General features: G+C 53.3%; 1 pseudogene; it reads right to left on the reverse strand.

Moving 5' to 3' along the window:
* Positions 1 to 9,058: 9,058 nt before the first annotated feature.
* LOC134736950 (exonuclease GOR-like) lies at positions 9,059 to 10,318 on the reverse strand (annotated as a pseudogene).
* Positions 10,319 to 11,261: the final 943 nt, after the last annotated feature.

Consider the following 11,261-nt stretch of genomic DNA (forward strand, 5'->3'; position numbering starts at 1 on the left):
AATTGCCTATTAAAGCCTACAACCCAACTAATTCATCCAGTCTCTCACTACAGACCAGTGTTGCAAATTAAACCTCAATGAGGTCCAGCGCGCACTTGCTCACACCTGTAAAGCCAGTACACTGGGAGGCCAAGCATGGCTGATCATTTGACGTCAGGAGTTGAAGACCATCCTGGCCAACGTCGTGGAACCCCATCTGTATAGAGACACAAAGTTAGCTGGGCATGGTAATTCTGCCTCTTCATCTCAGCTGAGGTAGGAGAATCACTTGAACCCGCGAGGCAGGTTCTGCCTTTATGATCTCAGCTGAGGCAGGAGACTCACTTGAACCTGGGAGACAGCGGATCTAGTGAGCCGATATCAAGTCACTGCACCCCAACCTGGGCGACAAGAGCGAAACGCTGTCTCAAAACAAAGCAAAACAACAACACTGAAACAGTTATATATACCCTATAGAATACTATGAAGCATCAAAAAGGAAAGAAATCATATCACTTGAAACATGAATGAGTCTACAGGATGTTACAGTGAGTGAAATAAAGCAAAGACCAGGCACAGTGGCTCGTGACTGCAATGCCACCACTTCGGGTGTCCAAGGCAGGTGGAGCACTTGAGCCCAGGAGTTGGAGATCAAACTGGGCGACGTGGTGAAACCCCGTCTCTACAAGAAAATTACAAACATTAGACAGGTGTGGTGTTGGACGCCTGTAGTCCCAGCTACTCAGGAGACTGAAGTGGGTGGATCTCTTGAACCTGGGAGGTGGAGGCCGTGGTGAGCCATGTTGGTGTCACTGTACTCCAGCCTGGTTGACAGAGTGAGACCCTGTCTCAAAAAGAAAATAAATACATAATAAAGTTTTAAAAAGCGAGCACAGAAAGTCGAAAAATGCGTGACCTGACTGATACGAGGAACGTAACGTCGTTGAACTAATAGCTGTAGAGAGCAGAACGGTAGTTACCTGAGGCAGGTGCCAGGGAGGGGTTGGGGAGATGTTAGTCAAATGATACCAAATGTCATACAGGAATGTTTCTAGAGATCTACTGCGCAGCACGGCGACTACTGTGAATAACTATGTATTGTCTACTTGAAAATAGCTGTGGGAGTAGATTTTAAACGTATTCTCATCACAATAAAAACAGGAGGCGAGGAAATGAGTGTGTTAATTAGCTTGATTTGGTCATTCCACAATGTATACATGTAGGAAACCTCACGTTGTACAGCATAAATATACAAAATTTTCACTGGTCTATTTAAAATGAAAACTTAAATACATTATAAAATTTAAATGAAATAACATACAATAAAAAAGACTTTCATTTGTTAAATCTCCACAGAAGCAGTCTAAGTCATAAAGGAAAATAAAATTCGAGGAGTGGTAAAATCCATCAGAAACGTCCCACATCAGTGCTTTCCGAAATGTGTCTGACAGAGTGGACATCCTGTTGTTCACTAACTCCTTGCTCTGGAACAGTTAGTGTGTGTGTATATATGGGTGTGCGGGCTTATACACACAAAGTAAATTAATGGTAATGAAAGCATTCTGATTCTCGTTGAATTTAGTTATGTATACAGACACACACACCCCGCCCCCCACACGCACATTTATCAAATCAGCCATTCCACCAAAACTAGCTACTTAGTGTGTCATGTCTCACTGCAGATTCAAAACACAAATGTGAATTTAGAGAGGCATGATGGTTCCTTCTGTCTTGGAGTCCAGTTGGAATTTGACTAACTGATTGAGACATTGTAGGTGGTTGATCTGTGTGGAAGAATCCATTTGGACTCTTAACTGAACACCTACTAAGTGCGATCGTTTTAAGGTTGCCCATGTGTTGCTTCGTTTATTCCTCACCATATCCTCCTGATCACACTTTGGAGACCAAAAACCAGAAGCGCGTAGAAGTTATTTGTCCAGTGTTACAAAGCTAGTAAGGGGTGGAATTTGAATGTGAAGCAAGATGTGTAATTCTAGGGCCTAAGTGTTTCACCCATCTCACAGTGGCGGAGCTACAGAAAAACAGCTAAGCGCGCATTGAGAAGCTGAGGACTTTCAGCTTTGCTTTGAAATGTTTTTTGTTTTCAATGTTTAAATTCATACCAAGATTGATTGGGCGCCTGCCTCGGGGGTAGAGGAAAAATTGGGTGGGGGAGGGGAGGTTCAGAAAGCCCCACAGAAGGGGAAGATGCCCAGGACAGAAGACTGTCAGGAGGCTGTTGGGTCAGGGGGCTCGCCTTGTTCTCAGAGGCCATGGAGGTCCAGGAGGGCTGGGGGAGGCAAGTGGTGTAAGGCCAGAGGTCTGGGAGGGACGGAGGAATGGGGACAGGCGCGAGGGGCCGCGGCAGGGATTAAGGGGACTGGGAGTGGGGGCTCGTGCCTCGGGGAGCCCATTGGTGGAAGGACAGAGGTCCGGGAGAGGCAGAGGGATGGAGACAGCGGCGACGGCGCGCGGCAGGCACTCCGGGGGACTGGGAGTCGGGGGTCGGTGTTGGTGTCGGCTATTGGCCCTGTCCCGCCGCCGGCTACTCTCGTATCTTTCGCTTTGCGGCGAGGTGGACAGGGTTAGCTCTCAGGATTGAGGGCGGTTTTGGAAGCGGCCTGGGTCTAAGGACAGGCCAGGGTGGCGGGAGAGGCGGACCGGTGGCATCGCTGGATCTGGGCGCGCTGTCGGACCTTCCACATCACCAGCTGCAGGCAGGCGTTTGCGTCCTCGCTGGAGTTGTGCCCGTCCTGGCTGTCCTGGATGATATGTCCCAGGTATTCGGCCAGGAGATTCCTGAGGGAGCACTTGTAGGGGAAACCCAGGTAGTGCGGGAAGAGCACGGCCGTGTCCACCACGGTGCTGTGGATGAGCTTCAGGGCCAGCAGATCGCTCTCCAGGCTGTGCCCGATGAGGATGGTTTGGGCGCTGAAAAAGCTCAGCAGGATGGCTTGGACTTTGGGCAACGTGATGCTCGTGATGGCCACGTCGGCCTCGGTCACTCCGGAAAGCCTGGTGTCGTAGTCCACGATCTCGTTGTCGGGCTTGACGAAGGTGTCGTACACCACTCGCATGTCGGCGTCCACCACGGTGACGCGGGTCAGCTCCAGGCCGTGCGTGGTGTAGCACATCACACAGTCCAAGGCGTAGATCCCTGGATAAGCGTCTCTGGAACACTCTTTCTCCAAGGTCGTCACGAAGCCATCGAGGCTGTCCTTGCGGCCGTCCCGCACGTGCTGCTTTGCCACCTGGCAGCCCACGGAGCCAGGAGCCGCTGCACAGCAGGTGTACTGGCTAACCCGGCCTCCAGCCACTTGGCTCCAGCGGACCCGCCCCCAGTGATAATAACACAACTGGTCGCGTACACAGCGGCCCGAGGAGGACACCAGGTACTCGGTGCCACAACGGCAGCAGACCCTGCGGGAGGAGTCGCCGGGCCCCTTCCCCTGGCCAGTGAAGAGGACGGCGCCTCCGGGCTGCTCGGGGTGCGGGAAGGGGTAGCCGTTCTCCTTGAGCTGGTCCTGGGTGAGCAGGAACTCCTGGAGGCGGCTGTACAGGGCGGCCCTGCTGAGGAGGATGCTGAGGCATGGAGCTGGGGGTCAGGCCCTTCAGTCTCTTGAGGGTGTTCAGGACCACGTTCAGGTACACGTTCTTGTTGGGGCTGCAGTCGTAGGCCGCCTTCTCCTCGTTCAGCGCCTTCTCCTCGGCCTCCTGCTTGGAGGCGCAGAACTTGAGACACTCTTTGGTGAACAGTTGGAGATAGCCTCGGCGGATGACGGTGGGGACTTGGCACCCCGAGCTTCGGAGGATAATGGGTTTCTTCAAACGCGCTAAGGATGGACGACGGACGATCCGCTTAGAGCTGATGGTGGTGGAGGTCTTGTCTGCCATCCCCGACCTGTTGCGCGTCTTCCGTGGCTGTCTGCCGACCTTGGAGCCATTGGAGCGTTGGCTTCTGCTGGCCACCCGGGTTCTCTTGGCATCAGTGGCACCGGTGGCCAAGCAAGGGCTGGGAAAGTGGGCGATCCTCTTCCTCTCCCTGGGGGCTGAGATGCGGACTGCGGAGGGTCTCTCTGCCAGCTTTGGGGCGGCTGGCAGGCAGCAGGCCGATCCCCGCTGCGCAGGGAAGCACCAAGCCTCCGTCACCATCTCGGGCCACGCAGGGGGCACAGCCGGACCCGTATTCTCGGGCTCCGTCTGGATCCCCACAGATGCTGAGGCCCGCTTGTACATCTGGGGCACCCAGAGCCCGAAGCTCTGGGCAGGCTGATGAGAGGGCAGTGGGAATTCTGGAGCCTCGAGGGCCGCCTCCTCGGCCGCCTTCTTTGCTTCTGGATAGCCAGGTGGGAACCAGCAGGGAGCTGTGGCTCGCAACATCTCGCTGCCTTCGGGAGCACCTGCGTGGCTCTGCTCCTCTCCCAACTGGCGGCTTCAACGAGTGCCGCCGCGGAGGCGCACCGCCTTTATATACGCACAGGGCTCTTCTGTGAGAGACGGTGGGACTTGTCCTTGATTACGTTGCTACTTCGATCCAATCACACTGAACCTCATCTTCCACCAGACTCCAGCTTGCGGGGGGGCTCCGGGTCTGCTAATGGAAGCCACCCGAACTCCCGGTTGCTAACCTTGGAGCTAGCTTGCTTTTCCTGAGGTGATTAAGTGTCCCTGCTCAGCAGTACCATAATGGCTAGTGGAACTGAGCCACATAGCCGCACATTGAGTTTCAGGGAGGTTGCTCAACTTGCTCGGGCCCACACAGCACCCCCACGGAGCCGGGACTGGGCCAGCCGTCTGCTGCTGCCTGCTAGTGGGCAGGATCTGTCTGGGCTTGCCTTTCCCTGCTCTGTGCACTCCTCCACCGTGGGCAGCTTGAGGACAGGAAGCGGACCGCAACCACTTCTCTCCCAGGACGTGGGCAACGTTCAACACACGGGGTCTTCAAAAACTTCATAGAAAATGTACATGCTGAAAGTCTATGCATGGATTTCAATTTGTTTGCACTAAAATTAACTTGTACTAACTTGTTAGAACCTTCCTGAACTAGATCTAGACTGAGGCACTAAGAAGGATGAGACATCGGTTGAAAAGGACTCCTATCAGAGCAAGATGAATTCCGCTAAAATTGCAGCAAGAACAAACATCAAATGTATGGTGAACTCGGGCGGAATAACAAAGAAGTCACTGAGGTTTTAGGAAAAGCTTGTAAGGACACTGCCCCAAAGGAATCAGCCGTTTACCAATGTATAGCTGGTTTTCAGAGGAGATGAGAAGATACGGAAGGTGAATCCTGCAGTGGCTACGGAAAGCAAATGCTGTGGAAACCATTGTGTACAGATCAGCTGTACTCACGAGCAGAGATTCAGTGGAACTTTTAAACAGGAGGGATCCCGATCCTGTCTAAAATGCAAACGAAAAGTGCGAACATCAGCCGGGCATGATGGCGGGTGCCGATAATCCCCGCAACTCGGGATGCTGAGGTAGGGGAACTGAACCCAGGAGTCAGAGGTTGCAGTGAGCCGAGATGGCGCCACTGCACTCCTGCCTGTGGGGCAGAGCGAGACTCTGGAGCAGAAGAGGCCCTCTGGTTTGGAGAGTGTTCCGCTTTTCTGCTCTGGCTCCTCCCCATCTTTGCGGTTTTCCCTACCTTTGCTCATTGATGCTGGTGACCTGCCGATGGGGTTATGGAGTGTATGTCCTTTTTGCTGATGCTGATGCTGTTCCTTTCTGTTTATTAGTTTTCCTTCTAAGAGTCAGGTCCCTCAGCTGCAGATCCGTTGGAGTTTGCTGGAGGTGCATTCCAGACCCTGTTTGCCTAGGTTGGTGGGAGTGTAAACTAGTTCAAACATGGTGGAAGACAGTGTGGCCATTCCTCAAGGATCTAGAACTAGACATACCATTTGACCCAGCGACCCCATTACCGGGTATACACCCGAAGGTTTATAAATCATGCTAGTGTAAAGACACATGCACACGTACGTTTATGGCAGCACTATTCAGAATGCAATGACTTGGAACCCTACCCAAATGCCCATCGACGATGATAGACTGCATTAAGGAAATGTGGCACATAAACACCAAGGATTTCTATGCAGCCACCAAAAAGGATAAGTTCATGTCCTTTGCAGGGACATGGGTGGAGCCGGAAACCATCATTCTGAGCAAACTGTCACAAGGACAGAAAACCAAACACCCCGTGTTCTCACTCGCAGGTGAGAATTGAACAATGAGAACACTCGGACACAGGGTGGGGAACGTTACACACTGGGGCCTGTCACGGGGTGGAGGGCGGGGTCAGGGATAGCATTGCGAGAAATACCGAACGTAAATGATGGGATGTTGGGTGCAGCAGGTCAGCATGGCACATGGATACCTATGGAAGAAGCGAGCTCTTTGGGCACACGCACCCTACAGCTTAAGATATAATAAAATATTCTAGTGGGGAAATAACTTCTTTGTGTATTTGATTCAGGTTCCTTTGGGCACTTTACTTAGACACCCTATGCAAGCTTGAGACGCCTCAATACAAGGACACGAAGGTTTCCGTGACAATTGACATATATCAATACCTATTTCAAATACGTATTTTATCAATTCAATGCTGCCTCAAAATACCACACTTTTGTCAGAATTGGGAAGAGTGTTTCTGAAAAAAGTAGTGACTTAAATAGTGCCTCACTTACATTTTCATTACATTTCTATGACTACTACAGATGTTTGACTTCTCTTGGGTGCTGTAAAACTATTCTCTTCTGAGTACCTTGCTGATTTCCTGATGTTTACCTTATTGCCTCTTGAGGCCTGCAGCCCAACTAATTGGTCCAGTCTCCCATTACAGACCAGTGTGGCAAACTGAAACCACAATGAGGCCCAGGGCGCAGTGGCTCACACCTGTAAAGCCAGTACACTGGGAGGCCAAGCATGGCTGATCATTTGAGGTCAGGAGTTCAAGACCCGCCTGGCCAACGTGGTGGGACCCCATCTGTGCCAGAGACACAAAGTGAGCTGGGCAAGGTAATTCTGCCTCTTTATCTCAGCCGAGGGAGGAGAATCACTTGAACCCGGGAGGCAGATTCTGCCTTTCTGATCTCAGCTGAGGTAGGAGACTCACTTGAACCTGGGAGACAGGGGATCTAGCGAGCCGATATCAAGCCAATGCACCCCAACCTGGGCGACAAGAGCGAAACGCTGTCTCAAAAGAGAGCAAAACAACAACACTAAAACAGTTCTATATACCCTATAGAATACTATGAAGCCTCACAAATTAAAGAAATCTTATCATCTGCAACATGAATGAGTCTACAGGAGGTTACAGTGAGTGAAATAAAGCAAAGGCCAGGCACGGAGGCTCGTGACTGTAATCCCACCACTTTGGGAGTCCAAGGCAGGTGGAGCACTTCAGCCCAGGAGTTGGAGATCAAACTGGGCGACGTGGTGAAATCCCATCTCTACAAAAAAAAAAAAACAAACATTAGACAGGTGTGGTGTTGGACGCCTTAGTCCTAGCTACTCAGGAGACTCAAGTGGGAAGATCTCTTGAACCCGGGAGGTGGAGGCCGTGGTGAGCCGTGTTGGTGTCACTGTACTCCAGCCTGCTTGACAGAGTGAGACCCTGTCTCCAAAAGTAAATACATACATAATAAATTTTTAAAAAGCGAGCACAAAAATTCGAATAATGCGTGACCTGACTGATACGAGGAACGTAACATCGTTGAAATCGTAGCTGCAGAGAGCAGAAGGGTGTTTCCCCGAGGCAGGTGCCGGGGAGGGTGTGGGGAGATGTGAGTCAAATGATACCAAATTTCAGGCAGGAATATTTCCAGAGATCTGCTGAGCGTCACGGCGTCTACAGTGAATAACTATGTATTGCTTACTTGAAAATAGCTGTGGGAGTAGATTTTCAAAGTATTCTCATCACAATAAAATCAGGATGCGAGGAAACCAGTGTGTTAATTAGCTTGATTTGGTCATTCCACAATGTATACAGGTAGGAAACCTCACGTTGTACACCATAAATATATATAATTTTCACTGGTCTCTTTAAAATGAAAACTTAAATACATTATAAAACTTAAATGATATAACATACAACAAAAAAGACTTTTATTTGTTAAATCTCCACAGAAGGAGTCTAAGTCATAAAGGAAAATAAACTTCGAGGAGTGGTAAAATCAATCAGAAACGTCCCATTTCAGTGCTTCCCGAAACGTGTCTGACAGAGTGGACATCCTGCTGTTCACTAACTCCTTGTTCGGGAACAGTTAGTGTGTGTGTATATATGGGTGTGTGGGCTTATACACACAAAGTAAATTAATGGTAATGAAAGCATTCTGATTCTCAGTTTAATTTAGTTGTGTATACAGACACACCCACCCCGCCCCCCAGACGCACATTTGTCAAATCAGGCACTCCACCAAAACTAGCTACTTAGTGTGTCATCTCTCACTGCAGATTCAAAAGAGAAACGTGAATTTAGAGAGGCGTGATGGTTCGTTCTCTCTTGGAGTCCAGTTGGAAGTTGACTGACTGATTGGGACATTGTCGTTGGTTGGTCTGGGTGGAAGAAACCACTTGGGCCCTTTATTGAACACCTACTATGTGCCATCGTTTTAAGGCTGCCCGTGTGTTGCTTCGTTCATTCCTCACCATGACCTCCTGATCACACTCTGGAGATCAAAAACCAGAAGCGCGCAGAAGCTATTTGTCCAGTGTTACAAAGCTACTAAGTGGTGGAATTTGAATGTGAACCCAGATGTGTAATTCTAGAGCCTGAGTGCTTCACCCACCTCCCTGTGGTGGCTCTACCGAAAAACAGCTAAGCGCGCATTGAGAAGCTGAGGACTTTCAGCTTTGCTTTTCAATGATTTTTCTTTTCAATGTTGAAATTCATACCAAGATTGATTGGGCGCCTGCCAGGGGGGGTGGGGGAAAAATCGGGTGGGGGTGGGGAGGTTCAGAGAGCCCCACAGAAGGGGAAGATGCCCAGGACAGAAGACTGTCAGGAGGCTGTTGGGTCAGGGGGTTCGCCTTGTTCTCAGAAGCCGCGGAGGTTCAGGTGGGCTGGGGGAGGCGAGTGGTAGAAGGCCAGAGGTCTGGGAGGGACCGAGGGATGGGGACAGGCGCGAGGGGCCGCGGCAGGGACTCGGGGGACTGGGAGTGAGGGCTCGGGCCTCGGGGAGCCCATTGGTGGAAGGACGGAGGTCCGGGAGGGGCAGAGGGATGGGGACAGGAGCGACGGCCCGCGGCAGGCACTCCGGGGGACTGGGAGTCGGGGGTCGGGGTTAGTCTCGGCTTTTGGCCCTGTCCTGCCGCCGGCTGCTCCCGTTTCTTTGGCTTTGCGGCGAGGTGGACAGGGTTAGCTCTCGGGATTGAGGGCGGTTTTGGAAGCGGCCTGGGGCTAAGGACAGGCCAGGGCGGCGGGAGAGGCGGACCGGTGGCATCGCTGGATCTGGGCGCGCTGTCGGACCTTCCACATCACCAGCTGCAGGCAGGCGTTTGCGTCCTCGCTGGAGTTGTGCCCGTCCTGGCTGTCCTGGATGATGTGTCCCAGGTAGTCGGCCGCGAGATTCCTGAGGGAGCGCTTGTAGGGGAAACCCAGGTAGTGCGGGAAGAGCACGGCCGTGTCCACCACGGTGCTGTGGATGAGCTTCAGGGCCAGCAGATCGCTCTCCATGCTGTGCCCGATGAGGATGGTTTGGGCGCTGAAAAAGCTCAGCAGGATGGCTTGGACTTTGGGCAACGTGATGCTCGTGTTGGCGACGTCGGCCTCGGTCACTCCGGAAAACCTGGTGTCGTAGTCCACGATCTCGTTGTCGGGCTTGACGAAGGTGTCGTACACCACTCGCATGTCGGCGTCCACCACGGTGACGCGGGTCAGCTCCAGGCCGTGCGTGGTGTAGCACATCACACAGTCCAAGGCGTAGATCCCTGGATAAGCGTCTCTGGAACACTCTTTCTCCAAGGTCTTCACGAAGCCATCGAGGCTGTCCTTGCGGCCGTCCCGCACGTGCTGCTTTGCCACCTGGCAGCCCACGGAGCCAGGAGCCGCTGCACAGCAGGTGTACTGGCTAACCCGGCCTCCAGCCACTTGGCTCCAGCGGACCCGCCCCCAGTGATAATAACACAACTCGTCGCGTACACAGCGGCCCGAGGAGGACACCAGGTACTCGGTGCCACAACGGCAGCAGACCCTGCGGGAGGAGTCGCCGGGCCCCTTCCCCTGGCCAGTGAAGAGGACGGCGCCTCCGGGCTGCTCGGGGTGCGGGAAGGGGTAGCCGTTCTCCTTGAGCTGGTCCTGGGTGAGCAGGAACTCCTGGAGGCGGCTGTACAGGGCGGCCCTGCTGAGGAGGATGCTGAGGCATGGAGCTGGGGGTCAGGCCCTTCAGTCTCTTGAGGGTGTTCAGGACCACGTTCAGGTACACGTTCTTGTTGGGGCTGCAGTCGTAGGCCGCCTTCTCCTCGTTCAGCGCCTTCTCCTCGGCCTCCTGCTTGGAGGCGCAGAACTTGAGACACTCTTTGGTGAACAGTTGGAGATAGCCTCGGCGGATGACGGTGGGGACTTGGCACCCCGAGCTTCGGAGGATAATGGGTTTCTTCAAACGCGCTAAGGATGGACGACGGACGATCCGCTTAGAGCTGATGGTGGTGGAGGTCTTGTCTGCCATCCCCGACCTGTTGCGCGTCTTCCGTGGCTGTCTGCCGACCTTGGAGCCATTGGAGCGTTGGCTTCTGCTGGCCACCCGGGTTCTCTTGGCATCAGTGGCACCGGTGGCCAAGCAAGGGCTGGGAAAGTGGGCGATCCTCTTCCTCTCCCTGGGGGCTGAGATGCGGACTGCGGAGGGTCTCTCTGCCAGCTTTGGGGCGGCTGGCAGGCAGCAGGCCGATCCCCGCTGCGCAGGGAAGCACCAAGCCTCCGTCACCATCTCGGGCCACGCAGGGGGCACAGCCGGACCCGTATTCTCGGGCTCCGTCTGGATCCCCACAGATGCTGAGGCCCGCTTGTACATCTGGGGCACCCAGAGCCCGAAGCTCTGGGCAGGCTGATGAGAGGGCAGTGGGAATTCTGGAGCCTCGAGGGCCGCCTCCTCGGCCGCCTTCTTTGCTTCTGGATAGCCAGGTGGGAACCAGCAGGGAGCTGTGGCTCGCAACATCTCGCTGCCTTCGGGAGCACCTGCGTGGCTCTGCTCCTCTCCCAACTGGCGGCTTCAACGAGTGCCGCCGCGGAGGCGCACCGCCTTTATATACGCACAGGGCTCTTCTGTGAGAGACGGTGGGACTTGTCC

Source organism: Symphalangus syndactylus, chromosome 6 (assembly GCF_028878055.3).
Source record: "Symphalangus syndactylus isolate Jambi chromosome 6, NHGRI_mSymSyn1-v2.1_pri, whole genome shotgun sequence".
Classification (NCBI taxonomy): domain Eukaryota; kingdom Metazoa; phylum Chordata; class Mammalia; order Primates; family Hylobatidae; genus Symphalangus; species Symphalangus syndactylus.